This window comes from Scylla paramamosain, chromosome 3 (genome assembly GCF_035594125.1).
Source record: "Scylla paramamosain isolate STU-SP2022 chromosome 3, ASM3559412v1, whole genome shotgun sequence".
NCBI lineage: Eukaryota > Metazoa > Arthropoda > Malacostraca > Decapoda > Portunidae > Scylla > Scylla paramamosain.
This window is the reverse complement of record NC_087153.1, coordinates 26,548,022-26,568,021: the sequence shown is the minus strand read 5'-3', so window position 1 is coordinate 26,568,021 and position 20,000 is coordinate 26,548,022. Positions and strand designations below refer to the sequence as shown.

The window sequence follows — 20,000 nt, the reverse complement described above, 5'->3', positions numbered from 1 at the left end:
TCTCTCTCTCTCTCTGACAAATTTATTTCATGTAAATAAAAAAATAAAACGTCAACACCTACGGGTACTTCCTAATGACAGTCCAGTTACTAAAGAAAGGTGGGTACAATGTAATCTAAGTTGCCGCTTACACTTACAAGGGACAGGACAGAGTTGTATAGCATATATTCCCCCCACTCCCTCCCATTTCATCTTTTTCCCTCCAGAAGTTAATACATAGGCCTAAAGGAATGATGACCTATCACCACCCTCCACCTGCACTACACGTGATGTGTGTGTGTGTGTGTGTGTGTGTGTGTGTGTGTGTGTGTGTGTGTGTGTGTGTGTGTGTGTGTGTGTGTGTGTGTGTGTGTGTTGTGTGTTATAATGTAAAAACTATCCTGAACGTTTATATGGGAAGAGAGAGAGAGAGAGAGAGAGAGAGAGAGAGAGAGAGAGAGAGAGAGAGAGAGAGAGAGAGAGAGAGAGAGAGAGAGAGAGAGAGAGAGAGAGAGAGAGAGAGAGAGAGAGAGAGAGAGAGAGAGAGAGAGAGTGGGGGGAGGGGGGGGGAATGACAAACACAGGATGGAAAGGATACATGTCTATTGGGAGCTGTTTAGATGGTCAGACCACCTTCAAGGCATCTGGGTCACTCTGGTGTGTGTGTGTGTGTGTGTGTGTGTAATATCACGACTTCTAGCCAATGATATTTACCTACTAAAATCCCTTGAGTTAACAGGTAGCTTTAGGTAAAAAAGTAAGGGTAGGAAGGCTGCTTCATCAAATATGGAGCCGTCTGTACCTTTGTTGAGTGATGAGCGGGAAGGGCCGGGCCTCATTATTCCGAAAGGTAGTGGAGATTCCGTCCTAGGAGGATTAGCTCCGCAGTTACGTCACGCTCGGCTAACTCCTGATTGACTGCTGCCTTAAAAGTACAAATACAATAATACAGAAAAGAGGAGAGGGGCAGTGGGGATAGGAGAAAGAATAGGTGGGTGAGGAAGGAAATTTTAGTGGGAGAAAAAGTCATTAGGGTTTAACCCAGGTACTGAACGTTGTTTTATGGCTCTCGCCAACCTTCTGAGCGTTGAGACACTCCGAGGTGCGTTGCCGCTGGCTGCACACTCCGCAGAGCTCACTCTCCCTGTTACAGTACTTCTGGAAATGCCCGAAGGCCTGACACTTGAAACACTTGAGGGGCTCAGGGACGTAACTCCTGAAGGAGAAGACGCCCCACAAGCTCAGGTTGAGGGAGTCAGGGACGGCGCCTCTTAATATGACCTCAACCTGGAGAGTTTGTTCGATGCGGCCGTGTCCCAATACACTTATATACTCACTCCTGCTTGCTGCTGTCTCTCTCTCTCTCTCTCTCTCTCTCTCTCTCTCTCTCTCTCTCTCTCTCTCTCTCTCTCTCTCTCTCTCTCTCTCTCTCTCTCTCTCTCTCTCTTTGCATAGGTAACGCGCAGGTACTCCTGAAAAGGGATCAAGGAATAACTCAAGAGGTATCGCCTAACGACGCCCCGAGTCATCCGATCAACCTCCTCCAGAGGAAGCCCGAACTGTCCGCCCTCCCGCTACTGGCGGGAGAGGCAAAACACAGAAGTCTCCTCCTTGGCGGTGAGATAAATCTCCTCCCCCTCCACCGTGAGCCTGACCCAAAGGTCTGGCTGAACCTCATGGAGCCGTCGAATGGCTTCATATTCCGTGTCCTCCTGGTGAGCCGCAAGTCTGTACCTGCGGAATTCCTGGACCGAAGGTTCAGAGAAAGAAGCGTGGGCCTTGTGGTGCCTCCGCTGCACAAACGTGAACCCTTCCTCGTTAGTCTCTTGTAGTCGCTGGTGAGATGTAACCCGTGCTATGGCTGTTACTGTTTCCCTCAACGAAGGTCACAAACAACCGCGCAGCTCAGAGGCCAATCCAAGAACGAGTACTCCTGCTTCCCTCGTCCCAATACACTTATATACTCACTCCTGCTTGCTGCTGTCTCTCTCTCTCTCTCTCTCTCTCTCTCTCTCTCTCTCTCTCTCTCTCTCTCTCTCTCTCTCTCTCTCTCTCTCTCTCTCTCTCTCTCTCTCTCTCTCTTTTCATTATTTATTGATTATTATTTATTGGTTATTATTGATGATACTTTAAGATGGAAGGCCCACATTGATTTTATTAAACAAAAAAATTGCAAATTGACTGGGATAACATATATTATAAGAAAGAGACTAAACTCTAACAATATAAAACAAGTATATATGTCATTAGCTTACCAAAATTTACTCTATTGTGCAGCGATTTGGGGAGGGACATGTTACACATTTCTACAAAATCTCTTTGTTTTACAGAAAAAAAAAAAATTAAGAATTATGTATTTTGGTTGCAAGTGTGAACACTGATCCATACTTCAGAAACAACTGATTATTGAAATTAAATGACAACATATCCTATTGCACTTCTTTGTTTATAACGCATTCTACAACTGCCCAGTAGCCATAGAATAATCTCGTATGCATCACAACACAGACACCAGAACACGGCATGAGCTCAGACTGCCACGGTGCCGTACGTCCCACGCCCAGCAGAGTGTGCTGGTGCAGGGCGTCAGGTCGTGGAACCAGGTGCTAGGTGACACCAAGGATGCCAACACCAGAAACACCTTTAAGGCCAGGCTCAAAAGAGAACTCACAACGCGCTATTAATTCCTACACATATTATCTCATATTAATCGTTATTTATCTTTTTTCCAAACACCTTTTGTGAAAGACATGAATTATTATTTTCAAAAATAAATATTATACTCATATAGACTATACTGTATTTTATGTATAGTACACTTATTTGGTTCTTTGATAACACATTTAGGTATGAGTAATGTCTGTTAGGTATGTATACCTATGTATCAATTACAACTGTTTTTATTGGTATGTATATGTATCTGAATACTTGTATGTAATGCAATGGTGTGTGTTCGGTGTCTGTGCATAGATGTGTATTTTTTTTTTTTTTTTTTTTTTTTGTGTAGAAAGGACACTGGCCAAGGTAAAAAAAAATCCAATAAAAAAATGCCCACTGAATGCCAGTCCCATAAAAGGGTCAAAGCAGTAGTCAAAAAATTGATGAATAAGAGTCTTGAAACCTCCCTCTTGAAGGGATTCAAGTCATAGGAAGGTGGAAATACAGAAGCAGGCAGGGAGTTCCATAGTTTACCAGAAAAAGGGAAGAATGATTGAGAACACTGGTTAACTCTTGTGTTAGAGAGGTGGACAGAATAGGGGTGAGAGAAAGAAGAATGTCTTGTGCAGCGAGGCCAAGGGAGGAGGAGAGGCATGCAGTTAGCAATACCAGAAGAGCAGTTAGCATGAAAATAGCGGCAAAAGACAGCTAGAGATGCAACATTGCGGCGGTGAGAGAGAGGCTGAAGACAGTCACTTAGAGGAGAGGAGTTGATGAGCCGAAAAGCTTTTGATTCCATCCTGTCTAGAAGAGCAGTGTGAGTGGAACACCCCCAGACATGTGAAACATACTCCATACATGGACGGATAAGGCCCTTGTACAGACTAAGCAGCTGGGGGGGGGGTGAGAAAAACTGGCGGAGACGTCTCAGAACGCTTAACTTCATAGAAGCTGTTTTAGCTACAGATGAGATGTGAAGTTTCCAGTTCAGATTATAAGTAAAGGACAGACCGAGGATGTTCAGTGTAGAAGAGGGGGAGAGTTGAGTGTCATTGAAGAAGAGGGGATAGTTGTCTGAAAGGTTGTGTCGAGTTGATAGATGGAGGAATTGAGTTTTTGAGGCATTGAACAATACCAAGTTTGCTCTGCCCCAATCAGAAATTTTAGAAAGATCAGAAGTCAAGCGTTCTGTGGCTTCCCTACGTGATATGTTTACCTCCTGAAGGGTTGGACGTCTATGAAAAGACGTGGAAAAGTGCAGGGTGGTATTATCAGCGTAGGAGTGGATAGGACAAGAAGTTTGGTTTAGAAGATCATTAATGAATAATACGAAGAGAGTGGGTGACAGGACAGAACCCTGAGGAACACCACTGTTAATAGATTTAGGAGACCAGTGACCGTCTACCACAGCAGCAATAGAACGGTCAGAAAGGAAACTTGAGATGAAGTTACAGAGAGAAGGATAGAAGCCGTAGGAGGGTAGTTTGGAAATCAAAGCTTTGTGCCAGACTCTATCAAAAACTTTTGATATGTCCAAGGCAACAGCAAAAGTTTCACCAAAATCTCTAAAAGAGGATGACCAAGACTCAGTAAGGAAAGCCAGAAGATCACCAGTAGAGTGGCCTTGACGGAACCCATACTGGCGATCAGATAGAAGATTGTGAAAGTGATAGATGTTTAAGAATCTTCCTGTTGATGATAGCTTCAAAAGCATTACATAGGCAGGAAATTAAAGCAATAGGACGGTAGTTTCAGGAATTAGAACTGTCACCCTTTTTAGGAACAGGTTGAATGTAGGCAAACTTCCAGCAAGAAGGAAAGGTAGATGTTGACAGATAGAGCTGAAAGAGTTTGACTAGGCAAGGTGCAAGCACGGAGGCACAGTTTCGGAGAACAATAGGAGGGACCCCATCAAGACCAGAAGCCTTCCGAGGGTTTAGGCAAGCGAGGGCATGTAAAACATCATTGCGAAGAATTTTAATACGTGGCATGAAGTAGTCAGAGGGTGGAGGAGAGGGAGGAACAAGCCCAGAATCGTCCAAGGTAGAGTTTTTAGCAAAGGTTTGAGCGAAGAGTTAAGCTTTAAAAATAGATGTGATAGCAGTAGTGCCATCTGGTTGAAATAGAGGAGGGAAAGAAGAAGAAGCAAAGTTATTGGAGATATTTTTGGCTAGATGCCAGAAATCACGAGGGGAGTTAGATCTTGAAAGGTTTTGACAGTTTCTGTTAAAAAAGGAGTTTTTGGCTAGTTGGAGAAACAGACTTGGCATGGTTCCGGGCAGAAATATAAAGTGCATGAGATTCTGGTGATGGAAGGCTTAAGTACCTTTTGTGGGCCACCTCTCTATCATGTATAGCACGATGATAAGCTGTGTTAAACCAAGGTTTATAAGGTTTAGGACGAGAAAAAGAGTGAGGAATGTACGCCTCCATGCCAAACACTATCACCTCTGTTATGCGCTCAGCACACAAAGACGGGTGTCTGACACGGAAGTAGTAGTCATTCCAAGGAAAATCAGCAAAATACCTCCTCAGGTCCCCCCAACTAGCAGAGGCAAAACGCCAGAGGCACCTTCGCTTAGGGGGATCCTGAGGAGGGATTGGAGCGATAGGACAAGATAAAGATATGAGATTGTGATCGGAGGAGCCCAACGGAGAAGAAAGAGTGACAGCATAAGCAGAAGGATTAGAGGTCAGGAAAAGGTCAAGAATGTTGGGCGTATCTCCAAGACGGTCAGGAATACGAGTAGGGTGTTGCACCAATTGCTCTATGTCATGGAGGATAGCAAAGTTGTAGGCTAGTTCACCAGGATGGTCCGTGAAAGGTCACTATCATCCTTGTTTTTTGTTCTCCCTTTGTGCCTTCCTCACCCTCTCTCTCTCTCTCTCTCTCTCTCTCTCTCTCTCTCTCTCTCTCTCTCTCTCTCTCTCTCATCTCTCTCTCTCTCTCTCTCTCTCTCTCTCTCTCTCTCTCTCTCATCCCATCGTTGTACCCTTGTCTGTCACTATCATCAATGTTTTTTTTTGTTTCCCCTATGTTCCTCGTCCCCCTCCTCCCCTCTCTATTTCTCTCTCTCTCTCTCTCTCTCTCTCTCTCTCTCTCTCTCTCTCTCTCTCTCTCTCTCTCTCTCTCTCTCTCTCTCTCTCTCTCTCTCTCTCTCTCTCTTTATATATATATATATATATATATATATATATATATATATATATATATATATATATATATATATATATATATATATATATATATATATATATACTCGTATATATATATATATATATATATATATATATATATATATATATATATATATATATATATATATATATATATATACATATATATATATATATATATATATATATATATATATATATATATATATATATATATATATATATATATATATATATATATATATATATATATATATATATATATATATCATCGCACCGTTGTCTGTCACTATCAACCTTTTTTTGTATTCTCTTCGTTCCTCTCTCTCTAGTTTGTGTAGTGTGTGCCATATGAAGTTTAATCCTGAGACAAAAGCAGAAACAAAACCAAATTAAATTATAGACAGCACCATACTGTAGCGATCGCAAAAAAAAAAAGAAAGAAAATGTAAGAGATTATCTTCAAGGAACGATAACGTCTTAAATTTAGTATTCTTGGACCTAAATGAAATCTCTCTCTCTCTCTCTCTCTCTCTCTCTCTCTCTCTCTCTCTCTCTCTCTCTCTCTCTCTCTCTCTCTCTCTCTCTCTCTCTATCTGAGTTATAATAATTTCACCATTGTCTGTTACCATCATATTTTACTTTTTATTTTATTTTTCCCTTCATTTCTCTCTCTGAGCCATCGTAATCTATCCGGTCACCATCTTTTTTTTTCTCTCTCTTCATTCTTCTTTCTCTCTCTGAGTCACAATCATCTTTGTTTTTGGTCTCTGTTCGTCGCTCTCTGCATCTGGCAGATGAAGAGAGAGAAAGAAAGAGAGAGAGAGAGAGAGAGAGAGAGAGAGAGAGAGAGAGAGAGAGAGAGAGAGAGAGAGAGAGAGAGAGAGAGAGAGAGAGAGAGAGAGAGAGAGAGAGAGAGAAGCCAAGGCACGTGCCCTCACCACCTTGCCCTCTAACAACAGCATGTGCCCAGCCGAGTACATCTCTCCAGGCCTGGTGATCTCGCCTGGTTTGGTTTTCGAGAGCAGAGCAGAGCATATGCCTAGGCAAAGCATGCTGCCTGGGGGAGGTACAAACGACACCCGTCACGAAGGAACAAGACGCTGCAGGCGTGCAAGAGCATGACCTCCATCTGCAGATGGGCGAAGAGTCAGCTAAGGGAGGACAGAGGGCGAAAGCTCAGTGGCCCAGGTGTTGGCAACAAGACCTGGTGGAATCTGGTACAGGAGCAGCAAGGAGCATGTCACCGCGAGACTCTTCCTCCACTCACCATACCTGACGGATCCACCGCCATGAGCAGTGCAGACAAGGCCACACTCCTCGCCGAGCTTTTCGCCAACAAGATGAAGGTTGACCTGCACCACAGCTGGCACCGGAAACTGACTACACTGTCACCACTGTCTTGGTGACGCCTACGGTGGATGTGGGTAAAGCCACAGACCCGGATGACGTCAGCTCACTGCTCCTCAAGTACTGCGCTAGAGAGCTGTCAGCTCCTGTCACCACCGTCTTCACATCGTGCTTGAGTGAGAAGTTTCCCTCAGTATGGAAGGAAGCGCGTGTGGTCCCGGTCCACAAGAAAAACTCAAGGTCTGAGCCCAGTAACTACAGACCCATGTCTCTGCTCTCAGTGGTGGACAAGATGCTGGATCAAATGGTGTCTGCTATCATCTGCCAAAACCTGAGCGAGAACCACCTCCTCTCAGACAGGCAGTTTGACTTCAGGCCTGGCCGATCTACCGCAGACCTCCTCCTCATTCTCTCCAAAGACTGGCAAGACGCCCTGGAAGAAGGCCTGGACACCCTTGTGGTGGCCCTGGACATTGCTGTGGCTTTCGACAAGGTCTGGCAAGCGGGGCTCGTTGAAAAGCTTCGCGCCAAGGGTGTCCAAGTAGACCTACTAATGCTGCTGGAAGACTTCCTCTAGGACATGACCCTTCAGGTAGTAGTCAATGGGCAGTCATCAAGGCCTTCACCTGTCCGGGCCACGATTCCACAAGGCTCAGTCTTGGGCCCAGTCCTATGGAGCATATACATTGGTGACCTGCTCCGGCAGCTGTCATCTGTGGCAGCATATGCGAACAACTGCATACACTCCCGCTCCTACTGCCGCCTCGAGAGTCAGCGTGCCGTCACTGAGTTGAACAAGCAGTTCAGACTGGTGGAGCAGTGGGGAAAGATGTGGCAGGTTAACTTCGCTCCTGAGAAGACGCAGGCGATGGTCATCTCGCGGTCTCCAGGCGCCTCATACGCAGTCTCAGGACAGCTGTGTTTTGGAGGCAAGGGCCTGCCATTCCAAGATTACATCAAGATTCTGGGCGTATCTGTGGACCGCGGCCTACGCTTCGATCACTACATCGCTGTCATCGTCCGCCAGACCTTTCTCCGAGTCATTGCTCTACGCAGGATGACGAACATCCTCAACCCAAGGGGCATCCTCACGCTATACAAGACACAGATACGCCCACGTATGGAGTACGTTGCCCTGTCCTGGATGTCGAGTGCTGCCACCCACATGAACAGACTGGATGCTGTGCAGCGGCGAGTCCTGCGCTTGATGGCCACCAACGAGGACCAACAGCACCCAGCACCAGTAACGTCACTGGAGCACCGCCAAGACGCGTCAACACTAGTGGTGTGTCACAAAACTCAGATGCAGATGGTCCCCCACCTCGATCCCCTGAGGCTGCTGTCTCACACAGTGCAGAGGTGCACCAGAGCTGCGGCCAGTAGCGACGAGCTAGTGAAGGTGCCTTGATCTTGAGCCCTAAAGCCATTAAACGCGTGTGTGCGAGACACTGCAGATGGTTTGGGATTTAGCAGCCCATTCTGAAAGCAAACACTATTTACAAAGTATACACGAGGACTTTACTAAGTAGGGTCTAAACAAACTCGGGGGTATTCATGAGTCGGATGCGCTGGTGTTCAAGCGGTGAGACTTGGTGACGAAAGAGTGAATCAAGTGAACTGTGATCATATGTGGATTCGCTTCCGTACCGTCATTTTTTTTTATTTTTAATTGGTACTTAACAAATTTAGATCTAAATTCCTATGGTTTCATTTGCTTCTCTTCCCACCAATAATTGATTTTATTGATTTTTTGGAGTTATTCCATAGGATAAATATACTTTCCAATTATTATTATTATAACTTTTTCTTACATGCTGACTGCATTTTTTCCATCTTTTCATGTCGCGCCCAGAAGTTTCTCTACCCTCTGTCCTACTGTGACCCTTCCCCCCTTAAAGCAGCGTCTCTCTCTCTCTCTCTCTCTCTCTCTCTCTCTCTCTCTCTCTCTCTCTCTCTCTCTCTCTCTCTCTCTCTCTCTCTCTCTCTCTCTCTCTCTCTCTCTCTCTCTCTCTCTCTCTTGCCCTGTCCCTAATCATTTCCCAATAAAATCATATGAAGAAAAGGGAGACACTTTGCAATGACCCTGCAGGACTTGCAGACGCCTCGCCTCCTGCAATTCCATCTTCGATCTCTAACTTGTCCTCCTTTTACAACCAGTGAATTAATTGACCTCATCTTCTCTTTCAAAATACCTATGTATATCAAATCCACTCGAGGCATTTTTCACAAACTTAGCCAAATTATCATGCTACAGTCTGCCTTCCTACATTTTCTTTCATGTCATCTTCTCACTCTTCCATGTCCTTTCTCTTCTGCCTCTTTAATAATTCTCAGTATCGCATAAATTTTCTTTATTCTCTACTTTATTTTACTCTTCTTCTTTTCTTGTTCTTTTCACTTTCATCGTTTTTCCTCTTCTCTTGTCAATGCTTCTCCTCCTCCTCTGTCTTTTCACCCGCTGAATTCTTTTGGTTGTACTCCATTTCCTGTGGCTGCTGCAGCTCTTGCTGCTATTGCTGTTCCTTCTCTACCTCCTCTTTCTCCTCCTCTCCAAGGACATCCCTTACTCATCAAGGCAACTGTTTTTCCTTTCTTCTGAGCCGTCAAGTTTGCCGTCGGATTCAGATTCTTGTTAGCACACAAGGAAAACAAACTTAATAAAAGGGATCGAAGATGAAGAAACTTTGACGTTCATACCCCGCCTCCAAAATATAATGCACCTGTTATGGAGGCCAAGCAAAGGGTGTCCCCTCCTCTTCCTCCTTCTCCACCTTCCCTTCCATAGCCGCTACCTCACACTAATAAGCAGACTCTGCCGAGGCAACGATAAAATTATTAAAATACACCACAAATTAGTCGTAGCAAGTGCGTCACACATAGGTGCACGGTGCTTGCGTCAAAGAGATTGTTTGAGTTCTGCCCGCGTGATGAGGCCTGGGGCCATCCCTTCATTGGCAGGCAACAATGACACTGTCTGTCAAGAACTCCTAAATCTGCAACACGCAGATGGTCTGCCATGTAGAGGAAGGGTAAAGATGTGGCAGTAGGTGGTGATGGGTTTGATGCCGGGTGTCGGGGAGGACGATAATGAGTTGTCGCATCTGATCTCCCGCCGCGACAATGACGAATGAAGAAAGGTCCATGTAAGGCAGGAGGCGGGCGTCACCCGTTCCGGGCCGCTTGAAGGGTCAATTAATTTCCTGAAAGGGAAGTAACGTCCTACACTCCACGTGTCCCTAACATAGATGCCGATGGAGGCCATCTATTGGTTACTCCAGCACGAAACTATATCGATCCCCGATTAAAATTATTTCAGCATTATTAGTTTCCGTGTTAAAGCAGCTCTTGGGAGGCTGGAGGAGGGGGAGGGAAGGGAGGGCCTTCCTTGATGATGCAGGAATTTATGGTTTCTGCCGGTCAAGAGCCAGCTCTATATGAATCCTTAAAGTCTTCTAGAAAATATAAGGAAATGCAGTAAGAATGATATTTCTGTCTTCAGTTTTTTCTCAGGCGGACAGAATTTTCTTTGACCACTTCCACTTGCCACTTGTGGGAGGCGGCAGGACGGAGCTACCATGGCTTGTCTTCAGCCACAATCTTGTTGTGAATGTGAATAAAAAGATTTTAACTCATTCACAAGCAATATCACTCAACACGACCCTTATACCTTACTTCATGAAACAGCGGCCGGCCCAGTTGGCCGTCCATTTTACAGAATGAAAAGCTATGCTACATGTATTTCTTATTTTGTTTTAGGTAGGAGGGATACCGGCCAAGGGCAACAAAAATCTAATTAAAGAAAAAAAAAAGCCCACTGAGATGTCGGTCCCGAGTAGGGTCTGAAGTGGTGGTAAAAAATTAAAGGATAAGTGTTTTGAAACTTCCCTCTTGAAGGAGTTCAAGTCATAGGAGGGTGGAAATACAAAAGCAGGAATAGAGTTCATAGTTTACCAGAGAAGGGGATGAATGATTGAGAATGCTGGTTAACTCTTGCATTACATAAGAACATAAGAAATAATGAAAGCTGCAAGAAGCAACCAGGCTTACACGTGGCAGTCCCTGTATGAAATATACTTACCTATTTCCATCTATTATCCCCATCCATAAATCTGTCTAATCTTCTCTTAAAGTTCCCTAATGTCCTAGCACTAACAACATGGCTGAGTCCGTTTCACTAATCTACCACTCTATTTGAGAACCATTTTTTTTCTATCTCCTTCCTAAAACAAAATTTTCAATGTTGAACCTGTTATTTCTTGTTCTACCCTGGTTGCTGATCCTAAGAATTTTGCTTGCATCCCCCTTGTTATAACCCTTATACCACTTAAAGACTTCTATCAGGTCCCCTCTTAACCTACGTCTCTCTAAAGAATGTAAATTTAACAACTTCAATTTCGTCTCATAAGGAATACTCCTCATCCCCTGCATCATTTTAGTCATTTTCCTCTGTACTGGTTCTAATAAACCTATAGCTTTCCTGTAATGTGGGGATCAGAACTGCACAGCGTAATCTAGATGAGGTCTGACCAGCGCCAAGTATAACTTTACTATTACTTCCGGCCTTCTACTTTTAACACTCCTAAAAATTAATCCTAGTACCCTGTTTGCCCTGTTTTTGGCCTCTATGCATTGTTTTCCTAGACGGAGTTCAGAGCTAACTATAACTCCTAAATCTTTCTCGTATCCTGTACCTACCAGAGTTTGGTTGTTTAATGTGTACCTACTGTGTGGGTTTCCTCTACCTACGCTAATTACTTTGCATTTATTGATATTAAATTGCATTTGCCATCTGTCCGTCCATTCAATCATCCTATCTAAATCTGCCTGCAAGGCGATGGCATCTGATTCTGACCTAATTAATCTACCTATCTGTGTCATCCACAAATTTACTAACATCAATACTAATTCCACTATCCAAGTCACTGATATATATTAGAAATAACAATCGACCTAATACTGATCCCTGTGGCACCCCACTAATTACATGACCCCACTCGGATTTCGAGCCGTTTATTACAACTCTTTGTCGCCTGTCGCTAAGCCATGACCCTATCCAGCCTAACACCTTCCCATCTATCCTGTGTGCCCCAACCTTTCTCAGGAGCCTTTGATGGGGTACCTTGTCAAATGCTTTACCAAAGTCCAGATATAAGATATCATAACTATCACTATTATCTACTGCCTCGTACACTTTACTGTAAAAACTTAACAAGTTTGTCAGGCAAGACTTCCCCTTCGTGAAGCCATGCTGTGACTGATTTATCAAGTTATGCTTGTCTAAATGTTCCCTAATGTACCTCGCTATTATTGACTCTAATATTTTACCTACAACTGAAGTTAAGCTGACAGGTCTATAGTTAGACGCTAAAGTTTTATCTCCTTTCTTAAAGATGGGTACTACATTAGCCTGCTTCCACATTACTGGTACCTCACCTGACTTAAGTGATTTCCTAAAGACAGAAACTAACGGCTCACTAATAACCTTTTAGCATTCTTTAAGTACTCTGGGATATATTTCATCTGGTCCTGGTGTCTTGAATTTTTTTTAGCCTATCTATCTCCTGTTCCACTATCTCTCTAGTTATGGAAATATCTGTCAGCTTCTCATTCTCATCTGCTCTAAACATCTGTTCACTATCTGGCATATCCTGCATGTTTTCCTGGGTGAAGACAGTTAAAAATACTCATTCAGCATTTTACTAATCTCCTCCCCAGAACTAACCAGCTCCCCATCTGCAGCCTTTAATGGACCTATAGTATCCTTATTCTTCGTCCTGATAAAATCCTTTGGGGTCCGTCTTCGCCTGGCTGGCTACCTTTAATTCGTAATTGCCCTTAGCTTTCCTCGTTAACTTCCTGACTGTTCTAACTAATTAATTATATTGTGACCTTAAAACTTCTTCACCTGCCCTTAATCTCTTATATATACTTCTCTTACGCCCTATATAATGTTTTAACTTAGCAGTCATCCATTTAGGGTAATTTTTCTGTGATCTTATTGCTCTATACGGGGTATTTACTAACTGACCTGTATGAACTCTACGAAATATTTATACAATTCATCTACATTTACTTCACCTAATCCGATCATCTCGGCACCTACCATTCCGTCTACTCCCTCATCTATTCGCCTCGACCTCACCTCTCTCGTTTCAGCATGACCTGACATTCCAACATACTCACACCTATCTCCCCCTCCCTCTCTCCTCCGCCCCTTGCGGACACATCTCCCCTCCTCTTGTCCTACATCCTCACACCTCACCTCTCTTCTCTCATCTTGCCTTATCTCTCTGAACTCCGTCCCGGACCTGACCTCACCCTGCATCAGTTGCCAGTTAACTCCTTTTTAATTCCTCAAAATCGGCTCTCCTAAAGTCAAGTATTTTACTAGCGTTTTTGCTTATAAAAGTTTCTTTCCATTATAAATTGTATCTAATTTTCCTATGGTCACTGTTACCTAGCTGTCCTCCAACCTCTACCTGTGTGACTGCTTCCTCCCTGTTAGTAAGAATTAAATCTAGAATATTATTCCCCCTTGTGGGTTCTACGACTACCAGTTAAAAAAAAAAATCTTGAATTACCTTAAGAAAATCCTCTGCTTCCTTGTTACCCACCATCAGACTCCAGTCGATATTCCTAAAATCTAAATCTCCTACCACACATACCTGACTGTACCTGCCTGCTCTATTCATTTCCTTTTTTTTTTTTTTTTTATGTAGGAAGGATACTGGCCAAGGGCAACAAAAATCTAATAAAAAAAATGCCCACTGAAATGCCAGTCCCATAAAAGGGTCAAAGCAGTGGTCAAAAATTGGTGGATAAGTCATAGGAAGGTGGAAATACAGAAGCAGGCAGGGAGTTCCAGAGTTTACCAGAGAAAGGGATGAATGATTGAGAATACTGGTTAACTCTTGCATTAGAGAGGTGGAGAGAATAGGGGTGAGAGAAAGAAGAAGGTCTTCTGCAGCGAGGCCGCGGAAGGAGGGGAGGCATGCAGTTAGCAAGATCAGAAGAGCAGTTGGCATGAAAATAGCGGTAGAAGACAGCTAGATATGCAACATTGCGGCGGTGAGAGAGGGGCTGAAGACAGTCAGTTAGAAGAGAGGAGTTGATGAGACGAAAAGCTTTTGATTCTACCCTGTCTAGAAGAGCAGTATGAGTGGAACCCCCCCAGACATGTGAAGCATACTCCATACATGGACGGATAAGGCCCTTGTACAGAGTTAGCAGCTAGGGGGGTGAGAAAAACTGGCGGAGACGTCTCAGAACACCTAACTTCATAGAAGCTGTTTTAGCTAGAAATGAGATGTGAAGTTTCCAGTTCAGATTATAAGTAAAGGAGAGACCGAGGATGTTCAGTGTAGAAGAGGGGGACAGTTGAGTGTCATTGAAGAAGAGGGGATAGTTGTCTGGAAGGTTGTGTCGAGTTGATAGATGGAGGAATTGAGTTTTTGAGGCATTGAACAATACCAAGTTTGCTCTGCCCCAATCAGAAATTTTAGAAAGATCAGAAGTCAGGCGTTCTGTGGCTTCCCTGCGTGATATGTTTACCTCCTGAAGGGTTGGATGTCTATGAAAAGACGTGGAAAAGTGCAGGGTGGTATCATCAGCATAGGAGTGGATAGGACAAGAAGTTTGGTTTAGAAGATCATTAATGAATAATAAGAAGAGAGTGGGTGACAGGACAGAACCCTGAGGAACACCACTGTTAATAGATTTAGGAGAAGAACAGTGACCGTCTATCACAGCAGCAATAGAACGGTCAGAAAGGAAACTTGATATGAAGTTACAGAGAGAAGGATAGAAACCGTAGGAGGGTAGTTTGGAAATCAAAGCTTTGTGCCAGACTCTATCAAAGGCTTTTGATATGTCCAAGGCAACAGCAAAAGTTTCGCCAAAGTCTCTAAAAGAGGATGACCAAGACTCAGTAAGGAAAGCCAGAAGATCACCAGTAGAGCGGCCTTGACGGAACCCATACTGGCGATCAAATAGAAGATTGTGAAGTGATAGATGTTTAAGAATCTTTCTGTTGAGGATAGATTCAAAAACTTTAGATAAGCAGGAAATTAAAGCAATAGGACGGTAGTTTGAGGGATTAGAGCGGTCACCCTTTTTAGGAACAGGTTGAATGTAGGCAAACTTCCAGCAAGTAGGAAAGGTAGATGTTGACAGACAGAACTGAAAGAGTTTGACTAGGCAAGGTGCAAGCACGGAGGCACAGTTTCGGAGAACAATAGGAGGGACCCCATCAGGTCCATAAGCCTTCCGAGGGTTTAGTCCAGCGAGGGCATGGAAAACATCATTGCGAAGAATTTTAATACGTGGCATGAAGTAGTCAGAGGGTGGAGGAAAGGGAGGAACAAGCCCAGAATCCTCCAAGGAAGAGTTTTTAGCAAAGGTTTGAGCAAAGAGTTCAGCTTTAGAAATAGATGTGATAGCAGTGGTGCCATCTGGTTGCAGTAGAGGAGGGAAAGAAGAAGCAAAGTTATTGGAGATATTTTTGGCTAGATGCCAGAAATCACGAGGCGAGTTAGATCTTGAAAGGTTTTGACATTTTCTGTTAATGAAGGAGTTTTTGGCTAGTTGGAGAACAGACTTGGCATGGTTTCGGGCAGAAATATAAAGTGCATGAGATTCTGGTGATGGAAGGCTTAAGTACCTTTTGTGGGCCACCTCTCTATCATGTATAGCACGAGAACAAGCTGTGTTAAACCAAGGTTTAGAAGGTTTAGGACAAGAAAAAAAGTGAGGAATGTACGCCTCCATGCCAGACACTATCACCTCTGTTATGCGCTCAGCACACAAAGACGGGTCTCTGATACGGAAGCAGTAGTCATTCCAAGGAAAATCAGCAAAATACCTCCTCAGGTCCCCCCAATTAGCAGAGGCAAAACGCCAGAGGCATCTTCGCTTAGGGGGATCCTGAGGAGGGATTGGAGTGATAGGACAAGATAAAGATATGAGATTGTGATCGGAGGAGCCCAACGGAGAAGAAAGGGTGACAGCATAAGCAGAAGGATTAGATTAGTTAAGTAGTCAAAGAATTTCTTATAGTCAGAGGAGTTAGGAGAGAGGTATACAGCACAGATAAATTTAGTATAAGAATGATTCTGTAGTCGTAGCCAGATGGTGGAAAACTCGGAAGATTCAAGAGCGTGGGCACGAGAGCAGGTTAAGTCATTGCGCACATAAACGCAGCATCCAGCTTTGGATCGAAAATGAGGATAGAGAAAGTAGGAGGGAACAGAAAAGGGGCTACTGTCAGTTGCCTCAGACACCTGAGTTTCAGTGAGGAAAAGAAGATGAGGTTTAGAAGAGGAGAGGTGGTGTTCTACAGATTGAAAATTAGATCTTAGACCGCGAATGTTGCAGAAGTTAATGAAGAAAAAATTGAGGGGGGTGTCAAGACACTTAGGGTCGTCGACAGAAAGGCAGTCCGACCTGGGGACATTTATGGTCCCCTCCCCAGATGGGGACTCCGAGCCTGGTGTAGGAGTCGCCATGATGATTTTAAAATTTTTGAGTGAAGGGTGTGTGTGTTATTAGGTGCTTGTAGTTTTGTGTGGAGGAAGAGAGTTGTCTTTAGAGGGCAGGCTGTGACTGCCCCCTTGTGTTGTGAGACACAAAGGGAAACGTTCAGTGAGGTCACAGCTGGGTTTAATGATAAGTTCACAGCACCCCCTGAACAGTGCTTTAGACCTCACTGGGAGTAATTATCGTTTCGGCAGGTGAATTATCGTTTCGGCAGGTGAATTATCGTTTCTGCCAGTCAGGTGTTAATTTCCTTTGTACTGGTCGGTGGTTTGTACGCTACTGCCAGTAATACTGACTGTGATCCTTCCTTAATATCTACCCATATAAACTCTGCTTTGTTATCTGTTTTAAATCTACTGTTAATACAGCACTGTAATGTGTCCCTGACGTATAACACGACGACTCCTCCCTTTCTCCCGTTTTCGCTATCTTTATAGAACAATATATAACTATCTATCTTAACCTCTGGATTAAATACTTTTCCTGACATATGTAACCAAGTTTCAGTTAAAGCAATGATATCAAATTTTTCTACCCACGCTATTCCTCTAAGCAAGTCTATTTTATTCAAAATACTTCTACAGTTTGTGTAGTAAACACTTAAGCTATTTCTCACTTTCCCTGAGCTAGCTACCTTTCTAGATTTAACTAATTTGTTCTTCGTTTTCTCCTCACAACCCCTTCTTCCCTCTCGACTAACGATAAAAGCGCTGGAGTGCAGTTACCTCCCGCTCGAGTGTTCCGGCCAAAACACGAACACCCTGGCGTGATAAATGCACTCCATCCCTGGCGTACAAGGTGTCCCTACCATAGAAAAGGTCCCAGTTGTCTATGAACGTCCATCCATTACTCTTACAATGAATCGAGAACCTGCGATTCACTATAATAGCCCTGGACAGCACCAACTCCCCTCCTCGGCAAGACACCACATACCACGTGGATCTCTCCCTTGTCCCTAATCCTGTCCAAATCCTGTCGAAACCTCCCGATAAGTTCCTCAATCCTGACCTTACCAAGGTCATTCCCTCCCTCACTGAGAAAAACAATGGGCTTGGTCCCATCTTTTTCCTGCAAAAGGGAAGAATCAGAACGTGCTCCACTTTTGAAGTAGTTAAAAAATTTCTTATAGTCAGAGGGGTTAGATAAGAGGTATACAGCACAGATAAATTTAGTTTGAGAGTGACTCTGTAGTCGTACCCAGATGGTGGAAAACTCGGAAGATTCAAGAGCGTGGGCACGAGAGCAGGTTAAGTCATTGCGCACAAAAGCGCAACATCCAGCTTTGGACTGAAAATGAGGATAGAGAAAGTAGGAGGGAAAAGAAAAAGGGCTACTGGCCTGAGACACCTGTGTTTCAGTTAAGAAAAGTAGATGAGGTTTATTAGAGGAGAGGTGATGTTCTACAGATTGAAAATTAGATCTAAGACCGCGAATGTTGCAGAAATTAACGAAGAAAAAGTTGAGGGGGATGTTAAGACACTTAGGGTCGATATCAGAAGAGCAGTCCGACCTGGGGACATTTGTGGTCCCTTTCCCAGATGGGAACTCCGAGGTTGGTGTAGGAGTCGCCATGATTTTTTATTTTGAGTGAAGGGAGTGTGTGTGTAATTAGGTGCTTGTTGTTTTCTGTGAAGGAAGAGAATTGTCTTTAGAGGGCAGGCTGTGACTGTTTTGTGAAACACTAAGAGAAACGTTCAGTGAAGTCACAGCTGGGTTTAATGATAAGTTCACAGCACCCCTGATCCAGTGCTTTAGACCTCACTGAGAGTAATTATCGTTTTGGCAGGTGCCTACTGCCTTCTCCTTGGTATACACCTGAGTTATGCACTCAAATAGCGGCAGTCAAAGCAATGATTATCCGAGGCCAGCCTTACTGATGGGTCGCCGAGGATTGAGTTAGACTGAGAAACCCCATTGATTGAGAGGAAGGCAGGCAGATAGGCAAGTGAAGAAAACCAAAAACAGATCGGCAGGATGATATATTAAAGCAAAGGATTAGGTACAGACAAACAATCAGCCAGGAAGGTGGATGGGAAGCCAGGTAGGTAAACAGAGCAGCAAGTGACATATCCATATAATTTCGAGGTAGAAAAGAAAAAAAAAAAGAGATTTGATATACTATAGTGATAATTAAAAGAAATATATGATGATTGAGGGTTAAATCAATTTATAAGCGTCAAATGAAAGCAAAGAAGTGCGGACCAATTACCTCGATTTAACTTTGGCGTCTCCATGCTGTAGTAAAAAATTAATAAACAAATAAACAAATAAATAAATGAACAAAAAATCTGATCTGCAGCTCCTGTAATGACACGTTATCGCTAACCCTCACTTAGACGTACAATAGAAGTAAAGCATTATGCCTTATTCAGGTTGGCCATTATAATAATAAAGCATCATACTTGCCAGCTGTCAGCAACACGCGACACAATATTCATCAGTCTCATCAGCATGCTCCCTGATACGCCCACGGTGTGTCACTCCCACCAGGCCTCACCTCCATATTGTAGTGTGTGTGTGTGTGTGTGTGTGTGTGTGTGTGTGTGTGTGTGTGTGTGTGTGTGTGTGTGTGTGTGTGTTTATTTATATATGTGTCCTAATTACTAGTTAAGGTGACGGTGGGGTACGACCCTCCTATAGGTGCTGAGACCCTCTCACGAAACTCAGTCTTCACCTCCGAGATCTTTTGATGGAACTTAGCCTCTACCTCTGAGACCTACGCAACGAAGGTCTCGAGAACAGGAGAACTAACACAACAAGACGACTCAGCAACACAAGGTGCCTTGTCTACACTAGCCAGCTATACCGTCAGGTCACTGCTCACTAAACAAGTCCGTTCGCTAGGAACACTGACCTTTTTCTAATACGCGTACATGGACTTTCAGATGAAGCTTTGTTTTTCTCGCCTCATTGGTTTCCTCCTGAACTTGGTTACCTTCACGCTGAATTCCTTCCTCAACACCCACAGCATCGCAAAGCCCTTCCCTGGCAAGTATCAATAAAACCGCTAGATTTAGCAGGTGGTTATGCCTGTAAAGAAGGAAATGAAACAGAGTCCCTGCAACCTTTCCAGTTCAGACTAACGCGCTTCTCCCTGCTCTATCACATCGCTTACTTTATTTATTCGCCACTTTAACAACCCAAGGCGAGGAGAAAACCTTATACCGAGAAACAGCGTCGTGTCCTCATCTTGGACTGGAGGGACAGAAGTGTCACGAAAGGCACGTTTCCTCGTGGCTCTCACCCATGCAGCTAGCCCGTTTAATCCCGCCTACACAGGAACTGCTTAATTAAAAATAGAA

At 43.9% G+C, this 20,000-nt stretch overlaps 1 long non-coding RNA gene across 1 annotated transcript in view; it reads right to left on the bottom strand.

The window, feature by feature from the left end:
* LOC135093184 (uncharacterized) overlaps nucleotides 1-20,000 on the bottom strand; it is a 129,608-nt gene that overhangs the window by 52,591 nt on the left and 57,017 nt on the right. The gene's annotated exons all lie outside the window — the stretch shown is intronic.